General features: G+C 40.0%; 1 protein-coding gene and 1 long non-coding RNA gene across 2 annotated transcripts in view; one reads left to right on the top strand and one right to left on the bottom strand.

Annotated features, from left to right (window-relative positions):
- PRMT9 (protein arginine methyltransferase 9) overlaps nt 1-20,282 on the bottom strand; it is a 100,640-nt gene that overhangs the window by 74,504 nt on the left and 5,854 nt on the right. The window lies entirely within an intron of this gene.
- Nucleotides 229-7,554, top strand: LOC121028797 (uncharacterized). The gene is made up of 4 exons (XR_005789438.1): nt 229-719; nt 829-990; nt 6,584-6,625; nt 7,350-7,554. It is a non-coding gene; the product is annotated as an uncharacterized LOC121028797 (long non-coding RNA).

Here is a 20,282-nt window from a genome sequence, read left to right as displayed (position 1 = left end):
TAAGTAAAATAAGTCAGTGAAAGACAAACCATATGATTTCATTATACGTGAAATCTAAAAAACAAAACAAATTAACAAGCAAAGCAGAAACAGACCCATAAATACAGAGACAAGTTGGTGATTGCCAGAGGGGAGGAGAGTAGGATAGGCAAAATGGGTGAGGGGGATTAGGAGGTACAGGTTTCCAGTTATGGAATGAATAAGTCATAGGGATAAGAAGTACAGCATAGGGGATATAGTCAGTGATATTTTAATAGTCTTGTATGGTGACAGATGGTAGCTGCACTCATGGGGAGCATAGTACATAGAGTTGTGGAACCAATATGTTGTACACCTGAAACTTATGTAACATTATGTGTCAACTATACCTCAATAAAAAAAAATAGAATTTGTAAATAAGAAGAAAAATAAATAAAATTAACTGCTACTAAGAAAACAACAAAGGTTCACACCTTAGGATAGTTTTCTTGAAACATTTTCCAAAACATCACAATTCCTAAATTGAGAACCATAGTGTAAATCCAGGGAGAAATTCTACCTCAAATTTGACTAAATATCTAGAAGTAATGATTTTCTCTTTGTTCACACTCGTGTAGGGGTTTTTTAATTTAGATGTCATTAACATTCAGATTTTAAATTTGATAGACATAAGCTATAAAGACAGCCCACCTGTAGAGATGTGACCAAAATGGGATTCTTACTGCACACACTCATTCCAGGTAAACCTAAAGTTGATTTGTTTTGTTTTGCTTTGTTTTGTTTTGTTTTGATACTGGTAAGAAGTTCGTGTTTTACATTAGTAATTTTTGCCTTTCTCTCTCTCTCCAGAACACAAGAGAATTTCAGCTTGTTCTCAAAGAATACCAAAATAGAAAGAAAGAAAGAAAGAAAGAAAGAAAGAAAGAAAGAAAGAAAGAAAGAAAGGCAGGCTCTTAAGCTCTCCTAAGCACATAATCAGATCTTTCCGTCTCTTATGGGGACTATTGTTTGGTAAATTGTGTTTTATGTTCCAAAAGAGCAAAGTGGCAGTATTCTAGTACACGTACAGTTTTACAACAAAGTCCTGTAAAATTTCATGTTCTCATTTTTAAATATGTGGGCTCTTAAGGGCAGTCTTATGGGTAAGTGATAAAGAAATGTGGTGATTACATACCTGACACCTTTTGTATTTGAATTTGATCATTTGATTCATGAAAAAAACCTCAAGCTTGATTTGCAGGTCATTTTGATAGCCTTGTCTTGATAGCATTTCATTGCTTGTGAGCTTTGCATTCTGCTTTTTATTTGTTGGTTTTACTTTTCAGTGAAATGAGTTGGTAGTTCTAATGGTATCTATGCTTTAGATAAGTAAAAAATAAAGAGAGAAGGCTTCTTAGACTTCTTAATCACATTAATATCCTCTGGTAAAAATGATAGGCCTGAATAGAAGAGACAGTTGTGAATTTAGAATTTTTCTTCTTTTGATTCATTCTGTAAGTTACAAGAAACACATGAAACAAAAAATTCTGAGAACTAACGTTTAAGCTCAACTGTTAAAAACTAAGAAAAATTATGAGTTAAAAACTGGGTGTCAGTCACTGAGTATGCCAAGCAAACTTATTTCTTGCTCTTTTAACTACTTTTTCAAACAGGTTAAAAACTGATAAGAAGCTCTTGGGAAACTCTTATCAGTCATTGCAAAAATTAGGTTAACCCATCCTAATCTGGCAAAGACTTAAAAGGCCTACATTCCTAAAAGCATTAGGGGATTTTTTTTTTTCTACTTGCTAAGTATGCTGTATGAGAATCATTTTTTGTGACAACAAATTCAGAGTTAAAATATCTTTTTATTCATGTGATATGCTCTATGAGTGCATTCGTAGCCTATAAATGAGATGGTTGTTTAAGCTGACACTGCAAAACATTGCAGGAAGTGTTGATTAGAATTTGCACATTTGTTCTGAGTTTGTGAATTCCAAGCAGGTTTGCTAATGGAGAAGCAGTGCCTTTTTCACAACTCTTCAGCTCTAGACCATGGCCACCTATGTGTGTTTCCTATATGGTGACTGCTGTTAATATTTTGTGTATATCCTTCCTACCTTTTCTTCTCTTCATATACATTTTTTTTACTTTGCAAAGTTAATCTCATTGTGTACTTGCTATTTTATTACTTTTTTCACTAATGGTGTGTTATTAATTTTTTGAAAAATATATTCAACCTTGTAAGACAATCTATCACTTAGCTACAACATAATTTATTAAACTACTTTCCTATTCATATGTGGAATTTAAGAAACAAAACAGTTGAACATAGGAGGAAAAAGGAGAGAGAGAGGCAAACCATAAAGCAGACTTTTAACTATGGAGAACCAACTGAGGGCTGCTGGAGGGGTGGTGTGTGGGAAAGATGGGTTAAGTGGGTGATGGGGATTAAGTGGGGCAGCTGTGAAGAGCACTGGTTGTTGCATGTAAGTGATGAATCACTAACTCCTACACCTGAAACTAATATTACACTGTATGTTAACTAACTGGAATTTGAATAAAAACTTGGGGAAAAAACCCTACTTTTCTATTGTTAGATACTTAGGCTATGTCCTATTCTTACCTATTATGCATACTGTTGTAACTAGAATCCTTGAACTTAAATCTTTAGGCACATCCTAATTGTTTCCTACAGATAAATTCCCAAAAATAATATTTTTGGACAAAAAGGCAAATATTTTAAATGATCACCACCCTAAGATAGCCGTTGCCAACAGTTTGATGCATATTTTTACAATCTTTTTGGAATAAAATAATATTTATGGGTTTCAATGTATGTATACATACAGGAAACCTAGTTAGGAGTCTATAAGCAGTAATACAGGAGACAAATCAGAGTAGCTTGCAGCAGGGCTCAGTGGTAGGGGTAGTGAATGGTGGTCAGATTCTGGATATATATATATATTTAATTTTTATTTTATTTTTTTAATTTTAGATCCAAGTTATTTAGCATATAGTGCAACAATGATTTCAGGAGTAGATTCCTTAATGTCCTTTACCCATTTATCCCATACCCCCTCCCACAACCCCTCCAGTAACCCTCTGTTTGTTCTTGGATATATATATATATATTTTTAGGAAGACCAATTGGATGTAGAGTATGAGAGAAAGAAATGCGTGCAGACTTATTCCCAAGTTTTGGAGGACTGAGCATTTGGAAGGATGACATTGACATCAAGTGGCAGGGGAAATTCTATAGGTGGAGCAGATTGAGGGAGAGGAAAGAACAGGGTTCAGCTAGGAGAGAGTGAGAGTGGGATGTCTATTAGGTATCCAAGTAGAGATGGCCAATAAGCTATTAAATATATGAGTCTAGAGTTCTGCAGTGAGCAGGTATGGGAAATATAAATTTGGGCATCATTGGCATACAGATATTTGAAGCCAGGAGACTGGGTGAGATTACCAAGGGAGTGAGTACAGACAAAGAAAAGAGTTCGGACCAGGGAGGAGAGCATTCTGATGTGAAAAGCACTTACTATGCACCAGGCACTCTTCTATGTGATTTGCATAGGTTATAGGTTGACTCATTTAATCTCCAAAGCAACTCAATGGAGGGGTACTATTATTAACCCCATTTTACAGAAGAGGAATCTGAGGCACAGAAAGCTTAACTCAGTAAATCAATAACTATTTTATGATATTAAATTATGAAATAAGTTATAACTCCCTTTTAAAATAATGCAAACTCATTCTGAAATAAATCATGTAAACTTTTTCTGCACAGGCTTTATCCATCATGTCTCAAAAATCACAGTTATACATTCCAGTTATATTTTAATAAATCAGCATGACTAATCTGTTCAAGGGTGCTTTTCTTTTCAGCTGACAGCACATTCTAGAAGGAATCCTGAGGAGACACTGAAAAAGGAAAAAGAGCTTATTTTCAAACAGGAGATAAGGAGAGCCATTTTTAGAGTTTAATGTTTCTTAAAGACATTGTGTTTATTTGCTTTCATGAGTCTCTTCCTCAAGAACCATGTATTGTCTAATTATATTTAAGGATGGGAGAAGCAAGTTAATAAAGGGGAATTATCATCACTCCTACCCGTCTCACCCTATACCATATTCAGCATATCTCAACAGGGGGGTTTCTAAGGCTATTCTTCACCTGTAACAGAAATATGCAATACACTGAAAACTATAGAAAGCTTATGAAAGAAATTGAAGAAGACACAAAAAAAAATGGAAAAAGATTCCATGTTCCTGGATTGGAATAACAAATATTGTTAAAATGTTGATACTACCCAAAGCAATCTGCATATTCAATGCAATCCCTATCAAAATAACACCAGCATTCTTCACAGAGCTAGAACAAATAATCCTAAAATTTGTATGGAACCAGAAAAGACCCCGAATAGTGAAAGTGATCTTGAAAAAGAAAACAAAAGCAGGAGGCATCACAATCCCAGACTTCAAGCTATACTACAAAGCTGTAATCATCAAGGCAGTATGGTACTGGCACAAGAACAGACACTCAGATCAATGGAACAGAATAGAGAACCCAGAAATGGACCCACAAACGTTTGGCCAACTAATCTCTAACAAAGCAGGAAAGAATATCCAATGGAATAAAGACAGTCTCTTCAGCAAGTGGTGCTTGGAAAACTGGACAGCTACGTGAAGAAGAATGAACCTGGACCACTTTCTTATACCATACACAAAAATAAACTCAAAATGGATGAAAGACCTCAATGTAAGACAGGAAGCTATCAAAATCCTCGAGGAGAAAGCAAGCAAAAACCTCTTTGATCTTGGCCGCAGCAACTTCTCACTCAACAAGTCTCTGGAGGCAAGGGAAACAAAAGCAAAAATGAACTACTGGAACCTCATCAAAATAAAAAGCTTCTGCACAGCAAAGGAAACAATCAGCAAAACTAAAAGGCAACCGACAGAATGGGAGAAGATATTTGCAAATGACATAGCAGATAAAGGGTTAGTATCCAAAATCTATAAGGAACTTATCAAACTCAACACCCAAAAAACAAAGAATCCAGTGAAGAAATGGGCAAAAGACATGAATAGACACTTCTCCAAAGAAGACTTCCAGATGGCCAACCAATACATGAAAAAATGCTCCACGTCACTCATCATCAGGGAAATACAAATCAAAACCACAATGAGATACCACCTTACACCTGTCAGAATGGCTAACATTAACAATTCAGGCAACAACAGATGTTGACAAGGATGCGGAGAAAGAGGATCTCTTTTGCATTGTTGGTGGGAATGCAAGCTGGTGCAGCCACTCTAGAAAACAGTATGGAGGTTCCTCAAAAAACTAAAAATAGCACTACCCTACGACCCAGCAATTGCTCTACTAGGCATTTATCCAAGGGATACAGGTGTGCTGTTTCGAAGGGACACATGCACCCCATGTTTATAGCAGCACTATCAACAATAGCCGAAGTATGGAAAAAGCCCAAATATCCATCGATGGATGAATGGATAAAGAAGGTGTGGTATATATATACAATGGAGTATTACTCGGCAATCAAAAAGAATGAAATCTTGCCATTTGCAACTACGTGGATGGAATTGGAGGGTATTATGCTAAGTGAAATTAGTCAGAGAAAGACAAAAATCATATGACTTCACTCATATGAGGACTTGAAGAGACAAAACAGATGAACATAAGGGAAGGGAAAACAAAAATAATACAAAAACAGGGAGAGGGACAAAACATAAGAGACTCATAAATATGGAGAACAAACTGAGGGTTACTGGAGGGGTTGGGGGGGGAATGGGCTAATTGGGTAAGGGACACTAAGGAATCTACTCCTGAAATCATTGTTGCACTATATACTAACTAATTTGGATGTAAATTTTAAAAAAGTAAAAAATAAAACAAGTTAAAAAAAAAAGAAATGTGCATAAGACAGGGAAAGACAATAGTCACCATCTGGGTTAATCATTGTAGAAGGCTTCCAGACAAAAATATTTCAAATTGTCCCCTTGGTACCCTGGAGATTTTTACATCTTGGGACAAGTGTGCAGATGAATGAACTTGCAGTGTGCTTTTCTACCTTCTCCTCTTCCGTGCAAACAGAGTCACTGTGAAAGGGGAGGTGGGCAGGAGAACTTGCAAAAAAAAAAAGAATACTTGAAAAGTATTCACAAACTTTTGGGGGTTCCTATAACTCAGGTTGAAGACTACTTTCTTAAATAATTTGAATAGGGAAGAAAAAAAGGGAGATCTTAAAACACCAAGTAACTACAGAGATATTCCTTTATGAGCCCAAAATATGAAAGGATAGATAGATGTGTACATTTACATAAATACTAGAGAGCAGCATGAACCTTGACTAATGATATCAGGGAAAGCAGAATCCAGAAGGAACTTAGACATGTGAAACATAGTTAAAAAAAAAAAAAAGGAAAAAAAAGGGGGGGGGGGGGGGGGGGGGGGGGGGAGTGCCCTTTTAAGGTCATGTTCATGGCAAGAACAAAACCGTAAAGACTCTGGGGAAAATGATGTAATGTTTAAAAGATAACAGAGAAAGCAGAACTAACCAAAGTCTCTTTTTCTCCATTCTTCTCTCAATAACTACCTTCAAATGAAAAGGGTAAAAGAATAATGGTAGGAGGAAACATAAATTCAAGGAAGGTAAGAAGCAAATTTAATTCTTTTAATGAATTTTTTTATGCCCAGATAAATTGTATCCTGAGATATTTAAAGGACTTGTAGTTGTAATCATGTAACCACAGTTAACAATCACAGAAAATAATTTTATAAACATAGTCTGCATAGATTCATTAAGAATCAATGCTGTCAGGGGTGCCTGGGTGGCTCAGTCAGTTGAGTGTCTGACTCTTGGTTTCCGCTTGGGTAGTGATCTCACAGTTTCATGGGTTCAAGCCCTGCCTCGGGCTCTGTACTGACAGCATGGGGCCTGCTTGCGATTCTCTCTGTCCCTTGCTTTCTACCCCCCCACCCCCCACTCATGCTCTCTCTGACTCTCTCAAAATAAAGAAATGTATTTTTAAATTTTAATTTTCAAACTTAAAAAAATTAAAAATGAATCAACACTGTCAAACTAACCTTACATCTAAGAACTTATTATTCAACTTAAGACCTAGTGTTTGTATCTTTTTCATTTAACATTATATTGGAGTATTTCTCTAATATTTTTCATGAAATAGTCTTTTGTACTATAATTTTAGACAGCTAAAATTAGTGCTCAAAGTATGAATATACCCTAAATTGTTTAATCAATCCACCATGGTCAAGTTTAGACAATTTCATATTTTTGGCTTTTAAAAACCATGCTAAGGTTAAGATCATTTTGCATAAAACTTTATAAATCACTATTTTTTTTTTTTAATTTTAGGTTGAATTCCCACAAGGAGAATAAATGAATCAATGGCATCACATTTCAAAGAAATTTTAATAAGTATCACCAAAACTGCCTCCAGAAGGAAATACCTGTTTATATTCTCAACAACAATATATGAATGACTGGTTTTCTAACCCTTAAAATTACTGGAAGATTTTGGTAGAAAAACTTTATACTTACGTTTTTTTATTGTGGTAAAATGTATACAACATACAATTCACCATTTTAACCACTTTTTAAAAAGATTTTTTAATGTTTTTACCTTATTTTAGGGGGGGTGGGAAGGGGCAGAAAGAGACGGAGAGAGGGATATCCCAAGCAGGCTCTGTGCTGTCAGTGCAGACCCCAACATGGGGCTTGAATCCACAAACCGTGAGATCATGACCTGAGCTGAATCAAGAGTTGGAGGTTTAACTGACTGAACCCCCGAACACCCCTACCATTTTAACCACTTTTAAGTACACAATTCAGGAGCATTAAATATATTTGTAACATGCAACCATCACCACTATTTCCAGAACTTTTCATCATCCCAAACAGATACCAAACCTGTTAAACAAAAACTTAAAAATATATATTAAAATATATTACCAGGTGCATGGGTGGGCTCAGTCAGTTAAGCTTCTGACTTCAGCTCAGGTCATGATCTGTTTGTGAGTTTGAGCCCTGCATTGGGCTCTGTGCTGACAGCTCAGAGCCTGGAGCTGCTTCGGATTCTGCATCTCTCTCTCCCCTCTCTCTGTCTCTATCTGCCCCTCCCCTGCTCATATTGTCTCTCTCTCTCTCTCTCTCTCTCTCTCTCAAAAATAAGCGTTAAAAAGTATATTACCATTCTCTTGCTTTATGTTATTAAATCCCATCAGCAATACTCTTCCCCCTTCCTAATATCTTAGAATTCTTCTGTATTAGTTAGAATAGGACAGGCTGTACCATGGTAACACATAACCCCCAAATCCTATGGCTAACAGATTCAGTTCTCACTCAAGTTTCATAGTCTACACCGGCCAGTGAGTGTACTTGCTTCTCAGTCTTTCAGAGGCTCAGGCTAAGGGAGACCCAATCATGTCATGGCTTCAGAGTTTGGAACATGAGGCCTTCAAGGTTACCAAGGCAGGGCAAGGAAGTGCTGTAGAGCCTTGAACCAGCAATCAAATGCTTCAGTCTGGAAATGGCACATGCCACTTGTAAGAACTTTGTTAGACCTGGTAACACGGTGGAAGGGGACACGTACATTCCTTCCTTGTTATCTGAAAGAGAGGAGAACTGGGTATGTGGTCTCTACATCTTCATCTGTACCCTCCCTGATACAAAATTGGCCTCATTTAACCATTTGCATTTTTTTCCTATTAGTGAAGCCCACACGTTAACGTTTTACTTTATGTAGTGCCACAAGAAATCCTGGAATAAGTGAAAACAGTTAATTTAGAAGAATAGTAATATGATCTAAGTGACAAGTCACATATCACAGAGTAATATATAAACACTGCTGTGGCTGACATGTTAAATTGCCATCTTTGGGCCCAGTTTTCTTCATAAATTCTAAATAAAAAAATTGAGTTTATATATTTATTTTGAGAGAGAGAGAGAGACAGTATGAATGGGGGAGGGGTAGAGACAGAGGGTGAGAGGGAAAGAGAGCATCTCAAGCAGGCTCTGCCCTGTCAGCGCAGACCCTGATGCCAGGCTTGAACCCATGAAACTGTGAGATCATGACCTGAGCCGAAACCAAGAGTCAGACGCCTAACAGACTGAGCCACCCAGGTGCCCCAACAAATTATAACTTTTGAAGTACATGCTGAACTTTTTAGTAGCACTGGGCCCTCTGGTTTTCATGTGGTTAGGCATGTCATTGTGGACGCACCATGGAGGAAGATAAATATTGACCAACACTTGACAAGTTCATTAGCAACTTTTTTTTTTTTTATTTTTTTTTCAACGTTTATTTATTTTTGGGACAGAGAGAGACAGAGCATGAACGGGGGAGGGGCAGAGAGAGAGGGAGACACAGAATCGGAAACAAGCTCCAGGCTCTGAGCCATCAGCCCAGAGCCCGACGCGGGGCTCGAACTCACGGACCACGAGATCGTGACCTGGCTGAAGTCGGACGCTTAACCGACTGCGCCACCCAGGCGCCCCAGCAACTTTTTTAAGAAATGGGAAATTAGTACTTGATTTCTCATTAAACATGCATTCTTTCTTTCAGCTCATTCCTGCCAAAAGTTATCTTTTGTACAAAAAAAACAGTTACCAATCAGTAAAGTACTTACATAGTCATACATTTGTACAGCACAATAAAGGACAAATGACTGTAGGTGTGGAGTTTGGATTACTCTATGTTCGATAGTAGCTCTACTCACCCTCATTTTCTTTTATACCTTACACTCAACCTGTAAGTGTTTATGCTTCATATTGACTCCTATAGCCAGACAACTTCACTCATCTTGCAGGTTACTGCATGGGCCATTCTACTGACACATCAAATAGCCAGCAAGAGTAGCAGTGTAAAACCACTCTCCTATGGTCACTGGAAGGAGTAACTGTCCCCACCTGATCATATTCCTGGGGGGTTTCATTGTACCCACAGGTGCCCTTTATGTGGTTCTTGAAAGTGTGTTGGTTACACTGCTTCTGGAAAGGTCAGTAAAAGAGAGGTACGTTATCCTTAGTCACCTTTCAGGTTTTCTACTTGTCAAAGTAAGAACTCTGTTCACTGCTTATGTGTCTCATGTACTACTAGATGAGACCATGGCTGGAGACTAAATACAGGGTAGAGGTCCAGGAATCCATCTTGGCTTAGTTTTTTAAAAAATCTTTTCAATGCAATTATTTATAGTAAAACTCCATTTAAAAATGACACATCTGGGGCACTGAGGTGGCTCAGTAAGTTGAGCGTCTGACTCTTGATTTCAGCTCAGGTCATGATCTCACAGTTGTGAGATGGAGTGCCGCATGGAGCTTTACGTGGAGTCTGCTTGAGATTCTCTCTCTCCCTCTCCCTCTGCCCCTCCCCTGCTCACATGCATTCTCTCTCTCTCTCTCTCTCTCTCTCTCTCTCTCTCTCTTTCTCTCTCTTGCTTTCTCTCAAAAAAAAAGTAAAAAAAAAAAAAAAAAGACACATTCAGGGGAAAATTGTAAAAGGGAGAGGATTCCAAAGGTGTAAAGCAGGCCAGTTACAGTCAAAGGGGGAGATAATAGGGTTCCACAGAGGAACGGAACCAACAGAATATGTACAAAATATGTACAGATATAGATGAGGAGATTTATTGTAGAAATTGGCTTGTGTGGTTATGGGGACTGAGAAGTCCCCCAGTCTGTCATCTACAAGCTGGTGAATCAGGAAAACTGGTGGTGTGTAATTCAGTCTGAGAACCAGGGTGAGGGCTGTTGGTGTAAGCCCTGGAGTTTGAAGCCCCGAGAATCAGAAGCCCCAGTGGCTGATGTCCAACGCCTGAGGGCAGGAAAAGATGGATGTCTCAATTGAAGAAGAGAGACAGGGAATTTGCCCCTCCTTTGCCTTTTTGTTGTAATTGGGCTCTCCATGAATTGGATTGGATGATGCCTGCTCATGTTGGTGAGGGTAGATCTATTCACTCAGTCTACTGAATCAAATACTAATCTCTTCCAATACCCTCATGAACACATCCTGAAGTAATGTTTAACCAGCTCTCTGGGCATCCCTTAGCCCAGTCAGGTTGGCACATAAAACCATCAGAGAGGACTTAAGGTCATGTGACTTAGAGCTAAGTGATCAAAGTTGATAACCTAATGGCTTGTTTGTCCAGTGTGTGCCATGGGCTGCTAGATTTTCTCTCAGAACATAAAGGAGGAGGGTGTTACTGTTTTTTGTTTTATCTTCACCAAATAACTAATTCCAAATATGCCCCACAATTTCCATGAAGGTCCACTGCCAATTATCCAGTTCTAGATAGGCCAATCTAGCAGGCACTGGGTCTAGTATTATTTAATCAGTCTAGGTATTAATTAATCTTTGAGTGCAAGGGGGAAAACCCTGATTCTGGCAACTTAAGCAAAAAGGCATTTCATTTGAAGTATGTGGGATGCTAAAGGAAACCTGAAAACCAGCCTTGGAATGAGTAGCTGGGTAGACTGCCAGGCAGCAGGTCTCTTGACAGTCGTGGCTGGAACAGATGAACTTTGTTTTTTCTGTCAGTTTTTTACTATGCTTCAAAGTCCTGGGAAAAAGAGTCTGGTTGGCTGAGCGTAGGGCATGTACCCTGCCCTTGGCAATGGCAGGCTTAAGAGGAAGGATTAGCAGGAGGCTCCAGGGATCTCTTTGGATTCCCTAGTATGAGCTAGGCCCATGAATTTTACCAAGACTATGTGCTATGTGGGAAAATAATTACTCAGGTGAAAGTCAGGGTGCTTATTCTCAGGTGCTGAGAATAAAGGCTCAGCATCCAAAGATCCCAGTATCTACCACTACAGCAAAAAAAGTGATCATATTAAAAAAAAAAAACTTTATTTGAGGGAGAAAAAGAGAGAGAGACAGAGTGCAAGTGGGGGAAGGGTAAAGAGAGAGGGAGACAGAGAATCCCAAACAGGCTCTGCACCATCAGCACAGAGCCAGATGTGGGACTTGAACCCACAAACTGTGAGATCATGACCTGAACCAAAATCAAGAGCTGGGTGCATTAACCAACTGAGCCACCTAGGCACCCCCAAGAGTGATTATTTTAATGGCGTCAAAGCCTGAGCACTTATGAATATGTTGAGTTGGTATGTGCTGATTTATTTTACTATTTTCCAATTGTTAGATTGCTTCCTTTTTTGCCCTTCTTTCCTCCCTGCAATAAATAGCCCTAAGCATATACATTAAAATATATACATATGTTTATAAATATATAATTAATAATAATAATAATATATATATATATTTAGGGCAAATTATTAGGTCTGGAAATATTGGGTCAAAAGATAACAGTGAGTATTTAAACTTTTTTCATTTTCTATTTTACTGAAGTGCCAATGAACTCTGAGGGTATGCCTCTAATCATTCTAGATTGGCTTTCCAGTGCCTTCTAGATTGGCCTAGCTAGAACTGGATAATTGCCCGTTTGAAGGTCACCCTGTGGAAACCTCTCTCTGGGTCATATCAGGGGCATTTGTGGTGCTGGGAAAAGCATACTGTTTAGAGCTCTCCTCTTTCCTTCTGACATTTTTTATATATATTGCTATCTGGATAAAATGAAGTGCAAGGTCTCTGCTGTGGCCAATTGATTCACATACTACAGAAAGGAGGGCAGCGTTTGCCTTAGGGATCTGTGGGCAGTGGGGAGTGCCTACTGATATAAGTCAGCATACATAATACGATATACCTAGCCCCCTCTTCTCCATGCGAAGTCTCTCCAAACCTGGGGGCAGGAAAAGGAGTCATTTCACTATGACAGGGTGCTCCACTTGACCCACATCTTCATGAGCCAGGTTCTCCTAACTCCAAACTTGAGAAGAGTCCTAGATTTCTTCAGAGGATTTTCATTTAAATGTGAGAGAATTGGAAAATCCCGCCTTCCTTCCCTGTCACACCCATTCCCCATTTCCCTACCCCAGTTCACTGGGGATGTCTGCTTCTTAGCCAGGCGGCCAGGCTGGCTGGATTAAGCAGCAATGTGCTTTGTGTTATCATCGTCCCTCTGTCGCTTATTCCCCATGGCTGGAGTACACCAGACTGTAGATGCCTCGAGATTAGGAACTGTCTCACCTTGGCATTCCTTGCAGAAGTTTCCACAGTGCCTTGCTCTTTCCAGGTACTCAATATTTGCTGAATAACATTAGGTAAGTGGAATAGTTCTAGTATTTTCTTGGGGTCCCAATTTCTTCCAAGTTATGTCTCTTTTTTTTTTAATTTTTTTTTCAACGTTTATTTATTTTTGGGACAGAGAGAGACAGAGCATGAACGGGGGAGGAGCAGAGAGAGAGGGAGACACAGAATCGGAAACAGGCTCCAGGCTCTGAGCCATCAGCCCAGAGCCCGACGCGGGGCTCGAACTCACGGACCGCGAGATCGTGACCTGGCTGAAGTCGGACGCTTAACCGACTGCGCCACCCAGGCGCCCCGCAAGTTATGTCTCAAAGTGCTGGAAAAGGTGAGCATCCTCTAAGAACAATCAGGAAAGCCTGGAGGGGTTCTAAACCCATGCTCAATGTTCTGGGGGAAAGAAGCTAAGCCTGGTGCAGATGCAGATGGATGGGCACTCGCTCCCTCTTCAAGGACTGTATCCCTTCCCATAGTGCTCCAGCCACATGGCCTTTTTCAGTTTCTTGAACTAGCTCTTTGACAAAGCTTTCACTGGGCATGTTTTTTCCCACTTTAGATCATATCCACGTTACCTGAACCCATTGAACTCCTCATCCTTCAGATCTGGATCAGTTGTTAATTCCTCACTAACATCTCAGAAAAGGCCACATTCCTACTACATATAGCATCATGTACAGTTCTTTCCTAGCACTTATCAGTGATCATTTAATATTTATATTGTAATTATTCGATATATTCTTTCTCTCTGACTGGAGACTATTAATTCATGAAGGCACAAAGTGTTCACTTGCACAGAAGTGCTTGTTTTGTTCACTACTGTCTTCTTAGTTCTAGGGTCCTCCCTGGTATATAGTGAGTGCTTCGTAAACATTGGAGGCATGAGTAATAGTTTCTCCACAGCACATACATGTACCCACTGCACTCCTGGAAGACACAGAGTGTATTAGAGCTTCCCATAGAAACAGAACCAACCAATGGGGTGTATAAAAACATATGTTTACTGTGGTATAAATAGATGTATTATTTTTATTGTGGTAAATACATATAACATAAAAGCTACCATTTTAGCCATTTTAAGCATACAGTTTAGCAGGGTTAAGTATAATCACATTGTTGTTCAACCATCACCATTATATTTTATAGGTTACTAGTTGACAAACCTGTTGTGTAGCATCCTCGAATCTTAGTGGCTCAACCCACCTTGAGCTCAAAGCGTCTCTATATACACTCCCAAGAAGTCCTATGATCTGGCATTTGCAAGCTGAAGACCCAGAAAGCCAGTGGTGTAAGTCCCAGTCCGAGTCTGAAGGGGAGAGACCCAGGAGCACCAATGTCTGACGGTAGGAGAAGATGGACGTCCCAACTCAGAGAGAGAGAGAGAGAGAGAGAGAGAGAGAGAGAGAATTCACCTCCCTCTGCCTTTTTCATTCCAGCCCCTGATGGACTAGATGCTGGCCACCTGTGTTGGTCACCCCCAGCACAAAGAGTGGCTCCACTTGGGTGGCCCAAGCTATTTGGCACTACCCCCACCTCTGCCTCAATGACCAGTTGAGGGAAAGCCTCCAGGTTTAACTGAGATAGGGCATGGCAGTCCTCTAAACAGGCTTGATGTTCAGATTGAAGTAGTTGTGATACGGGGGCATCTTTCCAGTGTAGAAAGTGGCATTGTTTTTAGGTAAATCTGGAAACGGTGAAGCCATTTGATTCTCACAAAGGAAACTTCCAAAGGGCTGAAGTCAATACTCAGCTGGGGCAGAGCTGAGAAAATCACAGACAAATGAGCTGGAGTGGTGATAAATCTACAGAAGCCTGTCCCCGCTCTTCAGGGAGGATTTTAGTGATATGGTCCAATAATTTCTTGTTTATACTATTTTGGCACCTCCCCCCATACTTGTGAGAGAAAACAGCCTAATACAGTTTGGAAGACACCCAAAGATTTATCTTATATTTCCTCTCATTATATCATTTATGTTTCGCCATAGCAATAATTTATGTACCTCACTCATATAGGTGTCAGCCTGCAGCACAGACTGCTAGGTTCCTGCTCAAAATCTATTGTCCTTTTTCTCTTTGTAAGAAAATACGATTTCTTTCAACACGCGTTTTTGGAGTGCCTGGTGGCTCAGTTGGTTAAGCCTCCGTCTTCGGCTCAGGTAAAAACCTCATGGCTTGTGAGTTCGAGCCCCACATCAGGCTCTCTGCTTGCAGCACAGAGCTCCCTTTGGATACTCCGTCTCCCTCTCTCTCTGCCCCTACCCCACACCTTCAAAAATAAATAAACATTTTTTAAAAAGACCATATTTTTCTCTTGCAGGGAAGTGTGGCCATGTGACTAGGTTCTGGCTAATGATACAAAAACCAAAAATGTCTAAGACCTGCAGGAAGGCTGAAAACAGTGCTGACTCAGTTTGGGGGGAGGCACTCTTATCCTTTCCCTTCCTTCACAGAGGGAGCTGTAGGAGCCACCTTGTGTTATGAAGTGAAACGGATTGGAACCCAATGCTTCCCTGGGGACCCTGGAATCACGTCAGGCTATTTACTTCTGGACTTCTTTTACGTGAGAGAGAAATAAATTCCTTGTGGTCTAAACTACTGTTATTTTGGATTTTCTGTTATAATGTGTCTGGACCTAATTTTAACTGACTCACCCTGAAACATATCCAAAGAATAGAGTAGAACCCTTATTTGAACTTTATAGGTGGCAACTTTGCTACTCATCAGGGAAAGACAACATGGTATGTAGAGGAACCTACATAAAGGGAAGGTTTCATCTGTATTAACCTCTATTTTATCTAGACTAGAACCTGACCAATTTGCATTGTTTCAAATCCTTATCTAATCCAGGCACTGAGCAAAGCCTAAAAATGCTTACCTGACACACAGAGTTGAATGTCTCCTAGGCACCTAGAGCTTAATGAGTCTGAAGCTGAAATTGATCTTGTCCATCCCAGTCAACACATCAACTTCTTATCCCCTGTTTTCCTTTCAGTGAAATGTTCAGTAAAGTTCATCTCCACCCATCTACCCTATCATGACAGGAGCCTGGGGGCCATCTTTGACACTCTCCTCATTTCTGCACTGTTACTTAGAGGGTGAAGCTATGCCATTTCTTGCCCAGACAACTCCAAAAGCCTTCCCTCTGGACTCCACACAGGAGCTATAGAGAAAACACAAACCAGATCACATTATCATCATGCTGAAAACTCTTCAAAGGCTCCCAATAGCATTATGGTACAATCCAAAATCCTCATATGGCCTATGAGGCTCTGTGTGGTGTGGCCCCTGCCTATCCTCCACCACCTGTGTTGGCCTGAGCCAGTATCTCTCAACGACTATGTTTCAGCTGCCTAACCTCTTTTAGTCTCTTGAATGTACAACTCTTTCTCATTCTAGAGGTTAGCAGAGGCTGGTTCTCTGCCTGGACTACTCTGTTCTCAAAGCCCCCTGCTTAATGGTTAACTCGTACTGATTCTTCTGGTCACTGATTAAATGACCAGAAGTCATTGTCTTCCTGACCTTACTCCTGATTTATATCAGGCTCTCGATTAGAATCTCTCACACATCCTTTACTCTAACTGTATGGCACTTTAATTTTAAATTAGATATATATGTATGTGTGGTTTTGTGTTTTGTTTTGTTGTGTTGTTGCTGTTGTTTGGTACCATGACAATTTCCCTCTAGAGAACAAAAGCACAGTGAGGATAGACACTGTTTTGTATTCTGCTGTATCACCAACACCTAGCATGGTTCGTAATACATATAGAAACTTCACAGATATTTGTGGGAAGAATGAATTGATTAATGAACAAAAATGGGGCCTAGGAACTCTGGAGCATCTGCTTTTGTGATCACTTTCCTTGAATTCTGTCTTACATGGTTTAATGCTATGATTTTAGGAGGACAGTTTTCCCTGCCCCCCCTCCCCCATTTTTCACATACTGGTGGAATGTAATCTTCATCTCTGCCTCCTCCTGACCATCAGCATTCTTGCTTTCAGCAGGTGCTTTACAACAACAAAAATTACTATTAACAAAAATTTTATTAAGTTTTCTCAACCAACTTGCACTTGCAGCATCATTGTCTCCATGCCATGGATGGTAAGCCTGAGATTTAGAGATTTTCCTTTGCCAAGCTGGTACAACTACTAAGTAGGGAAGCTGACTAGGAGCTCCTAAATTTCTTTTTTTTTAATGTTTATTTTTATTTTTGAGGCGGGGGAGGGGCAGAGAGAGAGGGAGACACACAATGTGAAGCGAGCTCCAGGCTCTGAGCTGTCAGCACAGAGCCTGACGTGGGGCCTGAACTCACAGACCTCGAGATCATGACCTGAGCCAAAGTCGGACACTTGACTAAGCCACCCAGGTGCCCTGGAGCTCCTAAATTTCTTTAGGAGAAATGGTACCATTGTACCATAAGGGTTTCCCTTACTTGGCCATACTTCTCATTCATTCCACAGTTACTGATCATTTCTACCAGGCCAGGTACAAGGTGTAACTGAATAAAACTAATTAGGGCCTTCCGCTCTTGGTGATCATTGGTAGAGCTATTTAGTATTGAATTAAGATTTAAAAAAACGTTTTTAATGTTTATTTATTCCTGAGGGAGAGAGAGGGGGTGTGAGTGGGAGAGGGGCACAGAGAGAGGGAGACACAGGATCTGAAACAGGCTCCAGGCTCTGAGCTGTCTGCACAGAGCCTGGTGTGGGGCTCGAACCCATGAACCATGAGATCATGACCTGACCCGAAGTCGGACACTTAACCAACTGAGCCATCCAGGCGCCCCCTTTTTAAAAAAAAAATTTTTTTTTAATGTTGAATTAAGATTTATATTCACCTGCTGTTTAAATTGTTTTGGGGACTGTGTGTGTGTATGTGTGTGTATGTGTGTGTGTATGTGTAAAGACACAAGTAACAGTATTTTCATGATGTTGTATAATTGTTTTAAACAATTGTATAATTGTATAATTGTTTTGTTCCAAAATATCTAAATATCTGGCCACATTGAACCAGAGTTTTTGTGGCTGGAAGTAGAAAGTGGTAAGGAAGAAGAGGCACTCCTGGAGCAGCCCTCACCCCACCCTCCTTTTTAAACTTTATAGTTGAGGTATTTCACATACCAAAAAAACTTCACCCATTTAAAGTATACAATTTAATGATTTTTAGTAGAGTTACAGAGTTGTACAATCATTACCAAAATCTAAGTTTAAATTATTTTCATCATCCCCAAAGGAAACCCTTATTCTACCCCCACCCCACCATCCAGCCTCTGGCAATAACTAATCTACTTTGTCTCTTATGGATTTCCCTGTTCTGGACATTTCACATGAGTTGAATAATATATGTGGCTTTTTGTGACTGGCTTCTTTCACTTAGCATTATGTTTTGAAGAGGTTCATTGTGTTGTAGCATGCATCAGTCCTTAATCTTTCTCTATTAATATTCCATTAGTAGATTAATATTCCACTGTATGGATACACACATTGTGTTTATCAACCCATTCATCAGTTGATGGACATTAGCGCTGATTCCACTTTTTGGTTATTATGAACAATGCTACTATGAACAAGTATTTATTTGTGCAAACATGCTTTCATTTCTTTTGGGTACATACCTAGGGAGTGCAATTGCTGGCTCACATGTTAAATTTATGTTTAATGCATTGAGGAGTATCAGCAGCCCCTCTTTATGAGGATAGGTTTAGGGTTTTGCCCAGAGGAATTAAAAAAATATATATTTATTTTTATTTGTTTTGAGAGTGAGAGAGAATGCAAGCCAGGAAGGGGCAGAAAGAGAATCCCAAGCAGGCTCCACAACTCAAACTCACGAACTGTGAGATCATAACCTGAGCTGAAATCAAGATTCGGATGCTTAAGGGAGCCACCCAGGCACCCCATGGCCTAGAGGATTGAGTGCCTGTCAATTTGTCTTGTTTTGCCAGGTCCTCACTGTTTGTTTACATCCCTTTTATTCTTGCCTCTTTCCCCTTCTATTTGCCTCTTTTATTCTCTTCTCTGAAGAATCCAGCCCCCTGCTGATTTTAGTAGGAACTGAAGCTTTCAATGCCTAAACGTTATTTGTAAAACATCTGGAACTCTCTGGAGGATGGACATTAAAGTAATAATGTTTATCTGTTTTTCTGAGGGTTAGCCCCACGCTGGAGGTGCTATTTTGTAACAAAAGAGCTCATTGAGTAGGAGGCTTATTTAACTTCTTCCTGAGGGTTAGGCTCCTACAACATGCTGTCCAAACAGATTCTTAATTACCTAGAGCTGAGTCTGAAAGTTTTAGAGAATCGCTTTGAAGTTTCTTTGTGGATAGCAACATCTTTAGTAAACCCATATATGTAAACATGTGTTGTGAGCTTGCAAAAAATGTGCGCAGAGTTCCTGGTGTGTGCCTCGCACATAATTGCTTAATAAATTGTAAGTTGCCATTATAAAAAGTTACCGTAATGAACAATTGATTTCTTTTGGAAATACATTTCAGGAACTTAAAATATCTTAACTTTTTGGGAGACACATCCGAGTTCTGCCAGAGAACACAAAATACTTTCCCATGTGTGCTGACACAAATTCTCATTTGATCGTCACCCCCGCACCTCGTGAAACCTGGCATTTGTTTTCGTCGGTTATTTTTAGAACAATTAAGATCATCTCCACCTACCCAAGCAAATTTAATCTGCTGAATACAAGAGACAACTTTTCAGTGGTTTAGCCACCCCTCTCCCTCCCTCCAAGTGGTTCAGTGTGGATACGCAGCATGGTGTAATAGGAGCTCTCGGCCCCCAAACTCATGTAAAGCTTTTTTTTTTTTTTTTTTTTTACTCATGTAAACCCCTGCTCATGTAAAGCTTTCAATTAAAGCGGAGATTCAGCACGCATTTTTACTGCAGATGGGGAATGGGAATAAGGAAAAGCGAGCCCTGCGTGCGAGAAACTTTCACAGCTCAGGGTCGCTCCCAGGATAAGTGAGATCAAGGAGTCCATCGTTTCCCCTAGCAGGCCAGACCTCTGCGTGCAGTCGCTGGCAGAGCGGGGATTATAGACTGCAACTAAGTCTCCCCTTCCTTGCCCAGGTCGAGTTCTCTGCATCCGGGAGCCCGCGGGAAGTCATCCCAAGTGGGGGAGCCGAAAAAAGGGATGGGCACGCGCC

Source organism: Herpailurus yagouaroundi, unplaced genomic scaffold, assembly GCF_014898765.1.
Source record: "Herpailurus yagouaroundi ecotype Mexico unplaced genomic scaffold, PumYag 28, whole genome shotgun sequence".
Classification (NCBI taxonomy): domain Eukaryota; kingdom Metazoa; phylum Chordata; class Mammalia; order Carnivora; family Felidae; genus Herpailurus; species Herpailurus yagouaroundi.
This window is presented reverse-complemented; position numbering and strand designations above follow the sequence as displayed.